Source organism: Manis pentadactyla, chromosome 5 (genome assembly GCF_030020395.1).
Source record: "Manis pentadactyla isolate mManPen7 chromosome 5, mManPen7.hap1, whole genome shotgun sequence".
NCBI classification, from domain to species: Eukaryota; Metazoa; Chordata; class Mammalia; order Pholidota; family Manidae; genus Manis; species Manis pentadactyla.
Genome location: NC_080023.1, coordinates 9,671,629 through 9,688,161, shown reverse-complemented (window position 1 = coordinate 9,688,161; position 16,533 = coordinate 9,671,629). Strand labels below are relative to the sequence as shown.

At 37.2% G+C, this 16,533-nt stretch overlaps 1 protein-coding gene across 2 annotated transcripts in view; it reads left to right on the top strand.

Annotated features, from left to right (window-relative positions):
* The window catches only part of RAB28 (RAB28, member RAS oncogene family), a 117,891-nt gene that overhangs the window by 22,868 nt on the left and 78,490 nt on the right, over positions 1-16,533 (top strand). The gene's annotated exons all lie outside the window — the stretch shown is intronic.

The window sequence follows — 16,533 nt, the reverse complement described above, 5'->3', positions numbered from 1 at the left end:
ATAAAGACAAAGGGTGGTAGTATATTCTGGAAACTTTCTTAAAGGGGGAAAAATGAAGTTAAGGCACAGAAAATGTAGGAAATTTTTGTTGAAGAATTTAAGGATAATAGAAGGATTTATTCAACTTGAAATTTGATTTCTGAAAGTCATGGGAGAAAGATTTGGTGGATAGATGCATAATAAAAGGGTATCAGGGACACAGGACATGGGTTTAGATGGCCACAAGATTGTCAAGAAAATTATTTCCAGTCGTTTCCAGTAGATTCTTCTCAGACTTCAGTTGTTGCCAAGATGTGTTGCATTTCGAGGGAGTTGTATTTTCTTGTGTCTGAGAAGGTTCTGATCGTTATCTAGAAGGAGTCAGAGGAGGTGTGGATTGATTGACACGGTGAGAGATTCAGGGCTTTGAGGGCACTTGTCTTACAGGCTCCCAAAGAGGTGAGTACTTAGAGGTCTGGCCGTGGTATGCTGAAGCTGGGGGTGCAGGTCGTGGGAGTCGGTGGTTGCTTGTATGAGTTATGGTAGTTTGTCTTTGAAAGAAGTGGTCTATTTCACCTATGTTTTCAAATTTTTGGTCACAAAGTTCATATAAGTCCTTTATTATTCTTTTAATGGCAGTAGGATCAATAGTGATGACCTCACATTAATTTGTGTCCTCTCTCCTTTTCTTTTTTTTGTATAACCTGGCTAGAGATTTATCAGATAATTTTTTCTGTTGTTTTCCCCCTTTCAGTTTCATTGATCTCTGCTCTAATTTGTATTATTTAAATTTTTTTCTTCTGTTTGTGTTAAACTTAAATTGGTCATCTCTAGTTTTCCTAAAGTGGAAGCTTAGATTACTGTTTCTCCTTTTCTAATATATGTATTGAGTTCATTTTCCTCTAAGCACTGTTTGCTGTGTCCCACAAGTTTTGGTAGCTTATATATATATATATATATATGTATTTTTTCCCAATAACTTTTTTTATTAAGGTGTCATTGATACATTATCTTATAAAGGTATCACATGAACATTGTAGTTATTACATTCATCCATATTATCAAGTCTCCCACCCACCCCATTGTAGTCACTGTCCATCATCATAGTAAGATGCTGTAAAGTCACTACTTGTCTTCTCTGTGCTATACTGCCTTCACTGTGACCCCCCTAAGTTATGTGTGCTAATTGTAACCCCTTAATCCCTTTCTCCATCCCTCCCAACCCACCTTCCCCAAGCCCTTGCCATTGGTAAATGCTAGTCTCTTCTTAAGTCTGTGAGTCTGCTGCTGTTTTGTTCCTTCAGTTTTGTTTCGTTGTTATACTCCACAAATGGGAAATCATTTGGTAATTGTCTTTCTCTGCCTGGCTTATTTCACTGAGCATAATACCCTCTAGCTCCATCCATGTTGTTGCAAATGGTAGGATTTGTTTTCTTCTTATGGCTGAATAATATTCCATTGTATATATGTACCACATCTTCTTTATCTATTCGTCTACTGATGGACACTTAGTTTGCTTCCATATCTTGACTATTGTAAGTAGTGCTGAAATAAACATGGGGTATGTATGTCTTTTTGAATCAGGGGTCTTGTATTCTTTGGGTAAATTCCTAGGAGTGGAATTCCTGGGTCAAATGATATTTCTATTTTTAGTTCTTTGAGGAACCTCCATATTGCTTTCTACAGTGGTTGAACCAATTTACATTCCCACCAACTGTGTAGGAGGGTACCCCTTTCCCACATCCTCACCAGCATTTGTTGTTCCTTGTCTTTTGGATGTTGGCCATTCTAACTGGTGTGAGGTGATATCTCACTGTGGTTTTAATTTGCATTGCTTTGATAATTAGCAACGTGGAGCATCTTTTCATGTGCCTTTTGGCCTTCGGAATTTATTCTATGGAGAAATGTCTGTTCATATCCTCCACCCATTTTTTAGTAGGGTTATTTGCTATTTGGGTGTTGAGTCATGTGTGAGTTCTTTATACATTTTGGATTGTAACCCCTTGTCAGATATGTTGTTTACAAATATATTCTCCCATACTGTAGGATGCCTTTTTGATCTGCTGATGGTGTCCTTTGCTGTACAGAAGCTTTTTAGCATGATGTAGTTACATTTGTTCATTTTTGCTTTTGTTTCCCTTGCCTGAGGAGATGAGTCCAGGAAAAATTTGCTCATGTTTATATTCAAGAGATGTTTGCATATGTTTTCTTCTAAAAGTTGTTTGTTGTTTTATGGTTGCATGACTTACATTCAGGTCTTTGATCCATTTTGAGTTTCTTTTGTGTATGGAGTTAGACAATAATCTAGTTTCATTCTCTGAGATGTAGCTCTCCAGTTTTGCTAACACTGGTTGTTGAAGAGGCTGTCATTTACCCATTGTATATCCATGCCTCCTTTATTGTATATTAATTTGGCTGTATATGTTTGGGTTTATATCTGGGCTCTCAATTCTGTTCCATTGGTCTACGGGTCTGTTCTTGTGCCAGTACCAAATTGTTTTGATTACTATGGCTTTGTAGTAGAGCTTGAAGTTGGGAAATGTAATCCCCCAGCTTTATTCTTCCTTCTCAGGACTGCTTTGGCTGTTTGGGGTCTTTTGTGGTTCCATATGAATTTTACAACTATTTGCTCTAGTTTGTTGAAGAATTCTATTTGTATTTTGATAAGAATTGCATTGAATCTGTAGGTTGCTTTAGGTAGGATGGCCATTTTGACAATATTAATTCTTCCTATCCATGAGCACAGGATTTATTTCCTTTCATTGGTGTTGTCTTTAATTTCTCTTAAGAGTGTCTTGTAGTTTTCAGGGTATAGGTCTTTTACCCCCTTGGTTAGGTTTATTCCTAGGTATTTTATTCTTTTTGATGCAATTGTGAATGGAATTGTTTGCCTGATTTCTCTTTCTGCTAGTTCATCATTAGTATATAGGAATGCCACAGGTTTCTGTGTATTAATTTTGTATCCTGCAACTTTGCTGAATTGAATTATTAGTTCTAGTAGTTCTGGGGTGGATTCTTTAGTTTTTTTGTGTACAATATCATATCTTCTGCAAACAGTGACAGTTTAACTTCTTCCTTACCTATCTGGGTGCCTTTTATTTCTTTGTGTTGTCTGATTTCCATGAGTAGGACCTCCAGTACTATGTTGAATAAAAGTGGGGAGAGTGGGCATCCTTGTCTTGTTCCTGCTATTACAGGAAAAGCTTTCAGCTTTTCGCTGTTAAGTATGATGTTGGCTGTGGGTTTGTCATATATGGCCTTTATTATGTTGAGGTACTTGCCCTCTATACCCATTTTGTTGAGAGTTTTTATCATGAATGGATGTTGAATTTTGTCAAATGCTTTTTCAGCATCTATGAAGATGATCATGTGGTTTTTGTCCTTCTTTTTGTGGATGTGGTGGATGATGTTGATGGATTTTCAAATGTTGTACCATCCTTGCATCCCTGGAATAAATCGTACTTGATCATGATGGATGATCTTTTGATGTGTTTTTGAATTTGGTTTGCTAATGTTTTCTTGAGTATTTTTGCATCTATGTTCATGAGGGATATTGGTCTGTAATTTTCTTTTTATGGGGTGTCTTTGCCTGGTTTTGGTATTAGAGTGATGTTGGCCTCATAGAATGAGTTTGGGAGTATTCCCTCCTCTTCTACTTTTTGGAAAACTTTAAGGGCGATGGGTATTAGGTCTTTATTAAATGTTTGATAAAATTCAGCAGTGAAACCATCTGGTCCAGAATTTTGTTCTTAGGTAGTTTTTGATTACCAGTTCAATTTCCTTGCTGGTAATTGGTCTATTCAGATTTTCTGTTTCTTCCTAGGTCAGCCTTGGAAGGTTGTATTTTTCTAGAAAGTTGTCCATTTCTTCTAGGTTATCCAGTTTGTTAGCATACAATTTTTCATAGTATTCTCTCATAATTCTTTGTATTTCTGTGGTGTCCATAGTGAGTTTTCCTTTCTCATTTCTGATTCTGTTTATGTGTGTAGACTCTTTTTTTCTTGGTAAGTCTGGCTAGGGGTTTATCTATTTTGTTTATTTTCTCAAAGAACCATTTCCTATTTTCATTGATTCTTTCTTTTGTTTTATTCTTCTCAATTTTATTTATTTCTGCTCTAATCTTATGTCCCTTCTTCTACTGACTTTGGGCCTCATTTGCGCTTCTTTTTCTAGTTTCATTAATTGTGAGTTTAGAATGTTCATATGGGATGTTCTTTCCTTAGATAGGCCTGTACTGTAACATTCTTCCCTCTTAGCACGGCCTTCACTGCATCCTGCAGATTTTGCAGTGTTTAATTATTATTGTCATTTGTCTCCATATATTGCTTGATCTCTGTTTTTATTTGGTCATTGGTCCACTGATTATTTAGGAGCATGTTGGTAAGTCTCCATGTGTTTGTGGGCTTTTTCATTTTGTTTGTGTAATTTATTTCTAGTCTAGTTTCATACCTTTGTGTTCTGAGAAGCTGGTTGGTACAGTTTCAATCCTCCTAAATTTACTGAGGCTCTTTTTGTGGCCTGGTATGTGATCCATTCTTAAAAATGTTCCATGTGCACTTGAGAAGACTATATCCTGATGCTTTTGGATGGAGTGTTCTTTAGATGTCTGTTACATCCATCTGTTCTAATGTGTTCTTCAGTGCCTCTGTGTCCTTACTTATTTTCTGTCTGGTTAATCTCTCATTTGGAGTGATCGGTATATTGAATTCTCCTAAAATGAATGCACTGCATTCTGTTTCCCCCTTTAATTCTGTTAGTGTTTGTTTCATGTATGTAGGTGCTCCTATGTTGGGTGAATAGATATTTATAATGGTTATATCCTTTTGTTGGACTGATCTATTTGTCATATATAATGCCCTTCTTTGTCTCTAGTTTCTTTCTTTGTTTTGAAGTCTATTTTGTCTGATACAAGTATTGTAACTCCTGGTTTTTTCTCCCTACTAGTTGCATGAAATAACTTTTTCCATCCCTTCACTTTTAGTCTGTGTATATCTTTTGGTTAGAAGTGAGTCTCTTGTAGGCAGCATATAGATGTGTCTTGTTTTTTTATCCATTCTGTAACTCTGTGTCTTTTGATTTGGTGCATTCAGTTCATTTCCCTTTATGGTGATTATTGATAGATGTGTATTTACTACCATTGCAGGCTTTAGATTTGTGGTTACCAAAGTTTCCAGGATAGCCTCTTTACTATCTAACAGTGTAACTTAACTCACTGTGTATGATATTTCAAACACAATGTAAAGGTTTGGTTTTTTTTCCTTCTCCATGCTTTTTATTATAGGTGTCATTTTCTGTGCTCTTTGTGTATCCCTTGACTGACTTTGTGGGTAGTTGATTTAATTTTGCCTTTGCTAAGTAATTTATTGGTCTGCCTCCTTTGCTGTGGTTTTATTTTTTCTGGTGACAGCTATTTAGCCTCAGGAGTGCTTGGATCTATACAGTCCATCCAAAATACACTGTAGAGATGGTTTGTGGGAGGTAAATTCCCTCAACTTTTACTTATCTGGAATTTCTTTAATCCCTCTGTCATATTTAAATGACAGTCTTGCTGGATAGAATATTCTTGGTTCTAGGCACTTCTGTTCATTTGCATTAAATATTTCATGACATTCTCTTGTGGCCTGTTTGGTTTCTGCTGAGAACTCTGATGATAGCCTGATGGGTTTTCCTTTGTAGGTGATCTTTTTTCTGTCTCTGGCTGCTTTTTAATACTCTGTTCTTATCCTTGATCTTTGCCATTGTAATTACTATATGTCTTGGTGTTTTCTTCCTTGGGTCCCTTTTGTTGGGAGATCTGTGCACTTCCATGGCATGAGAGACTATTTCCTTCCCCAGATTGGGGAAGTTTTTAGCAATCATTTCCTCTAAGACACTTTCAATCCCTTTTTTTCTCCTTCTTCTGGTAACCCATAAGGCAAATATTGTTCCATTTGGTTTGGTCACACAGTTCTCTCATTCTTTCATTCCTAGAAGTCTTCTTTTCTCTCTGTGCCTCAGCTACTTTGTATTCCTGTTCTCTAATTTCTGTTTCATTTACTGTACCATCTCGTCAACCTCATCTTATCTGCTTTTATTAAGTCCCTCCATTGTATGTTCATTTTAGGTACTGTATTTTACAATGTTTCTGTCTCTTTCTTAATGTTCTCCCTGAGGTCTTAAATATTTTTGTGTATCTCCATGAGCATGTTTATGATTTTTATTTTGATATTTTCCTTAGGAAGATAGGTCATATTATTTTCACTTAGCCCTGTTGCTGGTGTTTGAGGGATTTTGGTTTGCACCAGGTTCTTTTGATGTTTCATATTTTTAATTATTTCTATGGAATAATAACTTTAAGTAGGCAGCACCCTCCAGTGCCCAGAAGCTCTACTCTCTGGAGCTGCTGAGACCCTGGAGTGATGATGAGGGTCACAGGCAACTAGGGCCAGTGCCTGCTGGGAGGAAAGAGCTTTTTCCTGCTTCCTGACTGCTGTGCCTGCCTCTACTGCCAGGGCCAGTGGGCCAAGTGCACAGGGAGGAGCCTGTTTGCTATGCCCCTGAAGCTGCCCTAGGCAGGGCTGCCTTCCTGTTGGCCTGGCGCAATGGCAGGGCAGAATGTTTGTGAGCCAGTTCTGGGGCCCGGGGGAAGGAGCAGCAGGCTTCATATCCCAGTGGGGGTCCTCAGCTCTATGTTGCCATCCAGGGGGATGGAGTGCCTGAAGCTCCTGAAAGTTCCCAAGCTGCTAGGCTGAGTGTGCCGGGACAATTTTGTCCACCTGCCCTTTCTCCTGAGGAGCAAGCTCTGTGTAATCCTTTCCCCTTTAGCAGCCGTCACTGTTGGGAAGTCTTTCAAAGTGCCCTCCTTTCTTTTGTCTTGGAGTGGCTGGTTGAGGGTACCTGTGCTCTACAAGTGGCTGGGAATCTCAGTCTCTCCAAGTATTCTGACTGTCTTTGCTTTCCAACCCCTGTAATCTCAAGTGCACTATGTAATGTGGGTTTGTGCTCCCAGAGCAGATCTACACTCGTGGGTATTTAGCAGTCCTGGGCTTCTACTCCCTCATGTTTCTCTTCCGCCTGTGAGCTGGGGTGAGGAGAGAGCTTGGGTCCCACCGGATAGTGGCTTTGCTATTTTACCCTTTTCTGTGATGTCTTCTCTTTCCCTCAGTTGTAGGTAGTCTGTTGCAGTCTTCTTTCTAGTCACACTTCCAGAATTAATTGTATTTGCTGTATTTTCATGTTATATGTGGTTTTGGGAGGAGGGTTCTTGTTTATGCTGCCATCTTATTTAATGATAGGTTATATCTTTATTAATTTAAAATAGTAAAAAAAATTTCTTTTGAGACTTTTTTTGATAATATTTTATTTAGAAGTATGCTGTTTAATTTCCAAATATTTTGAGTTTTTCTATCTTTCTATTACTGATTTCTACTTTAATTCCATTATAGTCTTAAGAATATGCTTGGTATGAATTCTATTCTTATAAATTTGTTAAGGTATATTTTATGGCCCAGAATGTGCTTGATCTTGATGAATATTTCATGTGTTTGATAAGATTGTAAATTCTAATGTTATTTAAATTGTTCTGTAAATGTCAGTTAGATGAAGCTGATTATTCTTCAGGTCAGCTTACTGATTTTCTGCTTGTTTGGCATATCAGTGAAAATCTTTGTTGAAGTCTCCAGCTACAGTAGTAGATATGTGCATTTGGAATTCCTTATAGATATAACACTTTTGGTCTCACATATTTTGATAATCTGTTGTTAGGTGTATATACATAAAGCATTATTATGTCTTCTTGGAGAAATGGCCCCTTTATCATATACCAATCATTATACTTAATTACTTATTCTGAAGTATGCTTTGTTTGAAATTAATAATATAGCTACTCCAGTTTTCCTCTCTTTAGTGTTAGCATGGTATTTCTTTATCCTTTCACTTTTAACCTGTTATCTTTATATGTAAAATAGTTTTCTGTAGGCAACAAATAGTTCAGTCATGGTTTTTCATCCACTTTGAGAATCTGTCTTTTAATTGGTATATTTAGATCATTCACATTTAAAGTGGTTATTGAGACAGGGGGAGGCTTGTGAAAGATGGTGAAGTTGGAAGGCAAGGTAGAATCCTTCTCCCACATACACACCAAGGAAACAACTACAGGTAATATAACTAACCCTCAAAATGACCTGAAGGCTGCAGAACAGACCATCTACACCTGGTGAAGAAGAGAAGCCTAAATAAAAGAAGGGTAAAGTGGCAGAACCACAACCGATTGGGAACCAGAAACCTTCCCCCATCCTAGTCTACAGGAATGAGGGAGAGCAATCTAGCAGGGAGGAGATGAGTGCTCAGGAATCCTGCATACTTGGCCTTGGAGATCTGCTCTGGGAATATGAGTCCACATTGCACTGAGCTTTGGTGATTAATGGGGCTGGATACCAGGGAGATTTGGAGCATTCTTTCTGGGAGGCTGAGGCTCCTGCCCCTGTGGAGGACAGGCATGCTCTGTTGGTTCCACTGACACCCAACCCAGAGGCAGCAGTTTGAAAGAATTACTGGCATCAGGAAGGATTCCAGAGAGGCTGGGTATGACAGAGCTCTCTCTGGAGGAGAAATGGCAAGTGGACAATGATTCCCCAGCCCTCCCTCAGCCCAACTGTTTGGGCACTTGCAAGATCTCCAGAAGCTCCATCCCCGTCACTGGTGGCTCAGCCCCGAGGTGTTTCCCTGTGTACCTGCCCATCTGCCCAGTCTGCTTGGCCCAGCAGCGGTTAGATTTCACTGCCTGGCAGGTGAAAGGATGCTGCCTGGCCGGCAGAGGGAGGCTTTTCTAGTTTTCCTGACCCTCACTTAGCCCAGCTGAAGAGATACCTGTGGAAGTCAACTCCAAATGCTCTTTCCTTCTTGCTGGTGGCCCAGCATGTGCTCCCCTGCACACCTGCCCTGCCTGTCCCTCCAGCCCAGCAGTGCTGCCATTGCTGCCCAGCAGACAGAGACTGGCCTTGCCAAGAACATCCCAGCAGAATCTACCAGTTGAGTGACAAAGGGCCTGCTGAGGTGAGGTGTGAGCTACTGCTGACTGAGGTCAGCCACTGCCAGCAGACAGGCAGAAAGGTGGCTCCACCCACAGCCCACTATCAGCAACTACAGCTCCACCACAAAGGAGAAACAGGTGCTGGTGAGCAGAGTCTTTAGTTGCTAGGTGTGACAGAATGCCTTCTTCATGAAGTCAGTACTTTCTAGACCAGGAGGCATAGCTGATCTATCTAATATAAAGGATGAAACCCAGACAAAATGAGGAGGCAGAGAAATATGTTCCAAACAAATGAAAAGGGTAAGACACCAGAAAGGGCTAAATGAAACAGTTTGCCAATCTTCTTGATAAAGATTTCAAAGTAATAGTCATAAAGATGCATACTGACCTGGGGAAAAAGAATTTATGATCTCAGTGAGAAGGCAAACATATAGAAGAGTTGAAAAAGAGCCATTTAGAGCTGAAGGGTACAGCAACTGGAATGAAAAATACAATGGAGGGAATTAAATAATTGTAAGTAGAAGGGACAATGAGATGGAAATTAGAGAACAGGAAAACAGTTGAGGGAAAGAGAAAAAAAGAATTTCTAAAAATTAGAGAATGCTGACAGAGCTGTGTGACAAGTACAAATGAAGCAATATTCACATAATAGGGGTACCAGAAAGAGAAGAGAGAGACAAAAGGATTGGCAAGTCTCCAAAAAAATAATTGCTGTAAACTTAATCTGGGGAAGGCAATAGATACCCAGGTCCTCGAAGCACAGAGAGTCCATAAGAAAAAGGACTCCCAAGAAGACAACACCAAGACATATAACAATTAAAATGGCAAAGATTAAAGATAAGGAGAGAATTTAAAAAGCAGCAAGAGAGAAGCATAATTACCTATAAGAGAAACCCTGTAAGGCTGTCAGCTTTTCTTCGCAGAAACTTTACAGGACAGAAAGGAGTGGCATGAAATATTTAATATATTGAAATGGAAGAACCTAAAATAGAGAATCCTCTACCCAGCAAGGTTATCATTCAGAACTGAAGGACAGATTAAAAGTTTCCCAGATAAAGGAAAGTTAAACGAATTCACCACCACTAAACCAGCCTTACAGGGTATGTTAAAGGAACTTCTGTAGGTGAAAAGCTTCATTAATGAAAATAAACCTACAGTAAAGGTAGTAGACCAATTACTGCTGAACAAAAATGAAGTTAAAAAAAGAACTATGCACAAAATTGGTCAAAGGATTCACAAAAAAATGCAGATTATGACATAAAGATGGAGGAGGAGGAATAAAAAAGAAGTGATTTTAGATTGTGTTTGAAATAGAGTGACCATCAACTTAATACAGACTTTTATATATTTAGGAAACTATGAACCTTGTAACAACGATAAACCTAAAGCTTATAGCTGATACACAAAAAATTAAAAAAAGAAATCCAATCACAACACTAAAGAAAACCATTGGATAGAAAGAGTATAAGAGAGGTAGAAAGGAACAGAGAGGAACTACCAAACAACCAGAAAATAATAAGTGCATACCTATCAGTGACTACCTTACGTGTAAATGGACTGAATGTACCAATCAAAAGACACAGGGTGGCAGAATGGATTAAAAGATTAAAGATCTTTTAAGAAACAGACCCATCTGTATGCTGCCTACAAGAGACTCATTTCAGACCTAGAGACATATGTAGACTGAAAGTGAAGCTATGAAAAGATATTTCATGCGAACAATAGGGAGATAAAAGCAGGAGTAGCAGTACTTAGACAAAACAGACTTCACAACAAAGTAACGAGACAAAGAAGGACACTACATAATAATAAAGGGATCAGTCCAACAAGAGGATATTACAATTGTAAATACCTATGCTCCCAACATAGGAGCACCTAAATATATAAAATAAATACTAACAGACATAAAGGGAGAAATAGACTACAACACAATCATATTAGGGGACTTTAACATCCTGCTAACATCAATGTACATATCATCCAGACAGAAAATAAATAAGGAAACAGAGGCATTGAACAACAAATTAGACCAGATGGACTTAACAGATATATATAGAACATTCCACCCAAAAGCAGCAGGATGTACATTTTTCTCACATGCACATGGGATGTTCTTCAGAATAAATTATGTATTAGGTCACAAAAAGAGCCTCAGTAAGTTCAAAAACATTGAAATTGTATCAAGTATCTTTTCATGTCAGAATGTTATGACACTAGAAATAAATTACATGAGGAAAACAAAAAACTACCACAAACACGTGGAGGCTAAATAACATGCTTCCAAATAGTCAATGGATCAATGAATAAATCAAAGAAGAAAGCAAGCAACACACGGAGACAAATGAAAACTAAAATACAACAGTTCAAAATATGTGGGATGGTTCTTTGAGAAAATAAAATAAACCCCTAGTTAGGTTATCAAGAAAAAAAAGAGAGGGAACACAAATAAAATCATAAATGAAAGAGGAATAGTCATGATGGATACCACAGAAATACAAACAATTATTAGAGAATTCTATGAAAAATTATATACCAATAAATTGGACAACCGAGAAGAAATGGACAAATTCCCAAATACCTTCCAAGACTGACCCAGGAAGAAACAGAAAATCTGAACAGACCAATTACCAGTAATAAAATTGAATTGTTAATCAAAAATCTCCCCCAAACAAAAGTTGAGGACCAGGTGGCCTCACAGGAGAATTCTGGGAAACTTTAAAGAATAGCTAATGCCCATCCTTAACATATTCCAGAAAGTAAAAGAGGAGGGAATACTTCCAAAGTCATTCTGTGAGGTCAGCATCCTCTAATACCCAAACCAGACCAAGACACTATGAAAAAGAAAATTATAGCCCAATATTCCTGATAAACATGGATACAGAAATCCTCAACAAAATATTAGCAAACTGAATTTAAAAATACATCAGAAGGATCTTACATCATGACCAAGTGGGATTTATTTCAGGGATGCAAGGGTGGTACAATATTTGTAAATCAATCAGTGTGATACACCACATTATCAAAAGGATAAAAACCATATGATCATCTCAATAGATGCTGAAAAAGGGTTTGACAAAAATCAACATCCATTCATGATAAATACTCTCAACAAAATGGGTATAGAGGGAACATACCTCAACATAATAAAGGCCATATATGACAGACCCACAGCTAATGTCATACTCAATGGTGAGGAGCTGAAAGCTTTTCCTCTAAGATTAAGAACAAGACAAGGATGTCCAGTTTCACCACTTCTATTCAACATAGTACTGGAGGTCCTAGCCACAGCAGTCAGACAAAATAAAGAGATAAAAGTTATCCAAATTGGTAAGGAAGAAGTAAAACTGTCACTGTTTGCAGATGACATGATACTATATACAGAAAATACTAAGTTCTCCACCAAAAAACTATCAGAACTAATAACTGGATTCAGCAAATTTTCAGGATATAAAATTAATACACTGAAATTTGTTGCATTCCTATATACTGACAATGAACTAGCAGAATGAGAAATCAGGAAAACAATTCAATTTCCAATTGCATCAAAAACAATAAAATACTTAGGAATAAACCTAACCAAGGAGGTGATAGACCTGTACTCTGAAAACTGTAATACCCTGATAAGAGAAATTGAAGAAGACACAATAAATGGAAATCTGTCTCATGCTCATGGATAGGAAGAATATTGGTAGAATGGCCATCCTGCCCAAAGCAGTTTACAGATTCAATGCAATCCCTATCAAACTACTAATGACGTTTTTCCCTGAACTAGAGCAAGTAATACTAAAACTCATATGCAACCATAAAAGAGTCCAAATAGCCAAAGCAATCTTGAGAAAGAAGAACAAAACTTGGGGTATTTCACGTCCTGAATTCAAGCTATACTACAAAACTACAGTAATCTAAATAGTATGGCACCAGGCAAGAAAAAACCCATAGATCAGTGGAACAGAATAGAGAGTCCAGAATTAAACCCATGCAAATATGGTCTATTAATATGTAAATGAACCATGAATATACAGTGGAGAAAAGACAGTCTCTTCAATAAACACTGTTGGGAAAACTGGACAGCTACATGCAAGAGAGTGAAACTGGATTATTGTCTAATTCAGTACACAAAAGTAAATTTGAAATGGATTAAGGACCTAAATATAAGATGTGGAAACATAAAACTCTTAGAAGAAACATGTACAGTAATTTCATGAACAATTTTTTTTCTGGACATATCTCCCCAAGCAATGGAACAAAAAATGAAGAAGAGGGACTACATCAAACTAAAAAGCTTCTGTACAGCAAAGGACACCATCAACAGAACAGAAAGGTAGCCTACAGTATGGGAGAATATATTTGTAAATGATTTATCCAATGAGGGGCTAACTTCCAAAATATATAACAAACTCATACATCTCAACACCAAAATTAACCAAATTAACTGATTAAAAAATGGGCAGAGGACCTGCACAGATACTTTTCCAAAGAGGAAATACATATGGCCAACAAGCACAGAAAAGATGCTCCACATCACTAATCATCATGGATATGCAAATGAAAACCACAATGAGATATCATCTCACATCAGCTGGAATGTCCACTGTCCAAAAGACAACAAATAACAAGTGTTGGCAAAGATGTGGAGAAAAGGGAACCCTCCTACACTGTTGGTGGGAATGTAAATTGGTGCAGCCACTGTAGAAAGCAGTATGGACATGCCTCAAAAAGCTTAAAATAGAAATACCATTTGACCCAGTGATGCACTTCTAGGAATTTACCTGAATAAAACAAAATCCCTGATCTGAAATAATATATGCACCACTATGTTTATTGCCGCACTATTTGCAATAGCCAAGTTATGGAAACAAATTGTCCTTTAATAGATGAATGCATAAAGAAGATGTACATATGCACGATAGAATATTCAGCTGTAAAAAAGAAAGAAATCCTGCCATTTGAAACAACATGGGTAACCTAGAGTATATTATGCTAAGTGAAATAAGCCAGGTGGAGAAAGACAAATGCCATATAATTTCACTTATTATTTTTAGATGTATTTCATATATCTAAAAACAAAATGAAACAAAATAAACAAAATAGCAGTACACTCATAGACACTGAGAAGTGATTGGTGGTTACCATGGGGGAGGGGTCAGGGTAGGTAGATGTGGAACATGATGGGAATAAAATGGCACAAAAATCTCAATCCTAAATTGGTCATGGGGATGGTAATGCAGCATGGAGAATATTCTTGCCAATGAACTGTGTCATCTTTGATGATGACAAATAGTAATTTGACTCATTGGGGTGAGGAATTAATAATGTGTGTTACTGTGGAACCACTATTGTATATTTGAAACCAATATAATATATAGTGTACCATCTGTAGTACAATTAAAATGCAAAATGCAAAATATGTGGTTATTGGTATAGTGGGTTTAATATCTATCACTTTTTCCCCTATTCTTTATGTTTGCTCTTTGTTTCATTTTCTCATTCTGTCTTTTCTGGTTTTATTTGAGCATTTTATCTTGTCTCTTAACCTGACTATCATACCTAAAAAAAATTCTTTTTAGCTATTACTGTACAGTTTGCATTATACATTTTTAACCTAAGTCTATGTTCATATAACACTATATTGCTTATATGTATAATTTTCTCAATTCATTTCTTTTGTTCCTTACAGTATTGCTGTCATTCATTTACTTATCCATATAATATAATTATTCAATGCATTGTTACTATTATTACTTTAAGCATTATATTTTACACCAGTTAAGATTAAGAAAAATAAGTGATTTTATTTTACCTTTACTTCTTCCTTCTCTGGTACTCTTTTTATGTAGAACTGAGTTTCTGATCCATATCATTTCCTTCTCTCTGAAGAACCTGTTTTGCATTTTTTTCCAGGGTAGGTCTGCTGGCTATGAATTCTCTTAGTTTTTGTTTATCTCTGAATTGTTATTTTCCTCTTACTTATAAAGGATAATTTTACATATAGAAGGTTAGATTGGTTCTTTTCTTTTTTTCAACACTTTAAGTATTTCACTCCTTTCTTTTCTTACTTTTGGTTTCTGAGGAGAAATTGTATTTCTTAGCTTTGTTCCTCTAAAAGGTAATCACTACCTCTCACCACTATCTTTAAAGATTTTTCCTTTATGTCTTGTTTTATGCAGTTTGAAAATATGATGTGCCTAGGTGTAGTTTTTTTTTTTTGTATTTATTCTACTTCGTGTCTTCTGAGATTGCAGGATCAGTGGTTTGGTGTCTTTAATTGATTTGGTAATTTCTAGGCCATTGTTACCTCAAATATTTCTTAAGCTCTGTTCTCTTTTCTTCTCATATTCCTGTTACTTGTATGATGTACCATTCAGAACTGCCCCATAGTTCTTTGATGTTTTTCTCTCTGCATTTCAATTTTGTAAGTTTGTATTACCTAATCTTCAAGCTCAATGATTCTTTTCCAGACTGTGTTCAGTCTACTGATGAGTCCATGAAAGGCATTCTTCACTTTTATTACATTGTTTTTGATATTAACATTTCCTTTTTGTTAGTTTTCAGAGTTTCCATCTCTGTGTGCATTGCCTATCTGTTCCTGCATATTGTCTACCTTTTCTGTGAGAACCTTTAAAAGATGAATCATAGTTTTTAAATTCCTGGTTTGATCATTCCAAAGTCTGTATCATATTTGAGTCTGTTGCTAATGTTTGCTTTTTTCCTTCAACCTGCCTTTTAGTGTGCTTTCTGATTTATTGTTGGAAGCTAGACATGTTGTATTGAGTTAAAAGAACTCAGGTAAATAGGCCTTTAATGTGAGGTTTTATGTTAATTTGGCCAGGAGTTGCTTTGTGTTTAATAGTTGCCAATGCCATAGGTGCTACAGATATCAGATTCCTCTAGTGTTTTTGTTTTTTCCTCCCGTCTTTTTGGGCATCTCAGAGAACTCTTCTTAGCTGAAGTTTGTGTCTTGAAGCTCTTTCAAATGTACATAATCCACAACTATTATACTGGAGCCCTGTTGGCAGTGTGGTAAAGTATGGGGAAAGGGAAGCATTCTCTCCTTTTATACTTAAGTCACAGCCTTTTAGTGGGCCTGTCTCTGGGCTGTGACCTCCATAGGTGTTTCTTAGCTCTTTCCACTTAGGTGAGGCAGAGTGCCTAGACAGGGCTGGAATTAGAACTGCCCTTCCCCCATGTAATATAAGACTGTGATTAAGCTTTTTTTCTTAGAAAGTATGCCTTTTTTATGGATAAATTCTGTGGGCATATTTTACAATGGCTACCTTTCCCTCCCCATGTCAGAGCCGTGAAGGAATTTTTCTTGACTCTATCAGAAGGATCTGGTGGGTGGGGTTCCTGAAGGTAAAGCCCATTAAAATGTGGGGGTACCCCTGAGACTGTGTACCCAGAAATTTCTCATTCTCAAGCTAGACCACACTCAGCCTCCAGCAGTTGTCATCATTACCATTTAAATGTTCTAACATTTATTGGTTCTAATGGCTTCTGCTCCATATAAGAAGATTTTGGCTGAGACTGTCTGGATTCCCCTGTGT